The 2,500-nt window shown below is 39.5% G+C and overlaps 1 non-coding gene across 1 annotated transcript; it reads left to right on the forward strand.

Moving 5' to 3' along the window:
* The first annotated feature begins 251 nt into the window (after nucleotides 1-251).
* trnap-agg lies at nucleotides 252-323 on the forward strand. The gene has a single exon. It is a non-coding gene; the product is annotated as a tRNA-Pro (tRNA).
* The last annotated feature ends 2,177 nt before the right edge of the window (nucleotides 324-2,500 follow it).

A 2,500-nucleotide genomic window follows, 5' to 3' on the forward strand; every position in this document is an offset into this window, starting at 1 on the left:
TGATATGAGGCAAGGGCGTCTCTCAATTCAAAATCATTTCAATTTAAGGGCTTTATTCTCATGGGAAACATATTTGAAACCTTGTCAAAGCAAGTGAACTAGATAATAAACAAAAGTGATATAAGCGATAAAATGAACAGTAAACATAACACTCACAAAAGAATGAAAACAATAACCAAGTTCCCAGATATTTTGGACGCACTGAAAATAGCTCATATAAAACAGCTTGATTTCCGCAAGACGTCATGCGCGGCTCGTTGGTCTAGGGGTATGATTCTCGCTTAGGGTGCGAGAGGTCCCGGGTTCAAATCCCGGACGAGCCCTCGTTTTCGAAAGTGATTATTTTTGTGTTAATTATTGTCACAGTGTCAAGAGATGTCATAACACCAACACACTCCCTTACGTCTCTTCACACAATGTAGTTCGCAAAAGATATAAGCTATTTACCAAACAAACTAAAGTAAAAAAATATATAAAATAACGAGGCTATATACAATGGGTACATAGCCGCATTATTGTTAATTTATTGTGTTTCTTTTTATAATTATTTTACTTTATTTGGTAAATATTTTCTTAATTCTTCTTGAACTGGGCTGTTGGTTTAATAAGGGCTTGTCAGTCAACATTTCACGGTAAAGTTCCAACACTTGTTGTAATCGGCGCATGTGACTAATAAAGTTCGATTTGATTTGAAAACGTATCACGTTCCATTGCTTACATTATCTACATAATATATATCCAATATATATATATATATTTTAAAACGCGTCTTATCTCTTAATGTCTAAAATGCAGAAAAAAAGGGGGAGAAACACACACCGATATGAAACGTGTATCAATATATAGGTTTATTGTGATTCTGATATTTGTTTTGTAAAACATTACGCAACATTTGCTGTACAGAATAATGAGTTCACAGTTTGATATAGAATGGTCAGAAGACTCCCATTTGAATTGACAACCCCACATAAAATACAAGATAGAGTTGAATACACATTCACAACCTTATATATATATATAAAAATGTTTTATATAATTCATTGATTAAAAAAAAACAAATAAAAACATAAAATGTATTATCATCATGCTTTATAAAATACCTTTAATTGCCCATTTCAGTCTAATAATCATTTATAAAATATATTACAACAATTCATCATCATATTACATCTGCATAGTTAAAAAACCAAACGCAAACCAAACGTGTGTGTGTGTATAATCCTGCTATTAAATGAAAAAGGCAGATTACATGAATCCCAAAACAGTGATATTGGGTCAGTCTGATGTTTCCCTCTCCTCAGGGTTAAAGGTTAAGGACTGTGGGATGCTAAAACTGACCCCAGATCTGTGACTGTTTCCCTCTCCTCAGGGTTAAAGGTTAAGGACTGTGGGATGCTAAAACTGACCCCAGATCTGTGACTGTTTCCCTCTCCTCAGGGTTAAAGGTTAAGGACTGTGGGATGCTAAAACTGACCCCAGATCTGTGACTGTTTCCCTCTCCTCAGGGTTAAAGGTTAAGGACTGTGGGATGCTAAACTGACCCCAGATCTGTGACTGTTTCCCTCTCCTCAGGGTTAAAGGTTAAGGACTGTGGGATGCTAAAACTGACCCCAGATCTGTGACTGTTTCCCTCTCCTCAGGGTTAAAGGTTAAGGACTGTGGGATGCTAAACTGACCCCAGATCTGTGACTGTTTCCCTCTCCTCAGGGTTAAAGGTTAAGGACTGTGGGATGCTAAAACTGACCCCAGATCTGTGACTGTTTCCCTCTCCTCAGGGTTAAAGGTTAAGGACTGTGGGATGCTAAAACTGACCCCAGATCTGTGACTGTTTCCCTCTCCTCAGGGTTAAAGGTTAAGGACTGTGGGATGCTAAAACTGACCCCAGATCTGTGACTGTTTCCCTCTCCTCAGGGTTAAAGGTTAAGGACTGTGGGATGCTAAAACTGACCCCAGATCTGTGACTGTTTCCCTCTCCTCAGGGTTAAAGGTTAAGGACTGTGGGATGCTAAAACTGACCCCAGATCTGTGACTGTTTCCCTCTCCTCAGGGTTAATGGTTAAGGACTGTGGGATGCTAAAACTGACCCCAGATCTGTGACTGTTTCCCTCTCCTCAGGGTTAAAGGTTAAGGACTGTGGGATGCTAAAACTGACCCCAGATCTGTGACTGTTTCCCTCTCCTCAGGGTTAATGGTTAAGGACTGTGGGATGCTAAAACTGACCCCAGATCTGTGACTGTTTCCTCTCCTCAGATCTGACCCCAGATCTGTGACTGTTTCCCTCTCCTCAGGGTTAAAGGTTAAGGACTGTGGGATGCTAAAACTGACCCCAGATCTGTGACTGTTTCCCTCTCCTCAGGGTTAATGGTTAAGGACTGTGGGATGCTAAAACTGACCCCAGATCTGTGACTTGAACTGAGTTTAATAATGTGTCAATCAATACATCAACGCGTCATTCAACCAACCAACCAATGATTGATTGAATAATGAATGGATTTGAATG

Source organism: Oncorhynchus gorbuscha, unplaced genomic scaffold (genome assembly GCF_021184085.1).
Source record: "Oncorhynchus gorbuscha isolate QuinsamMale2020 ecotype Even-year unplaced genomic scaffold, OgorEven_v1.0 Un_scaffold_370, whole genome shotgun sequence".
Classification (NCBI taxonomy): Eukaryota; Metazoa; Chordata; class Actinopteri; order Salmoniformes; family Salmonidae; genus Oncorhynchus; species Oncorhynchus gorbuscha.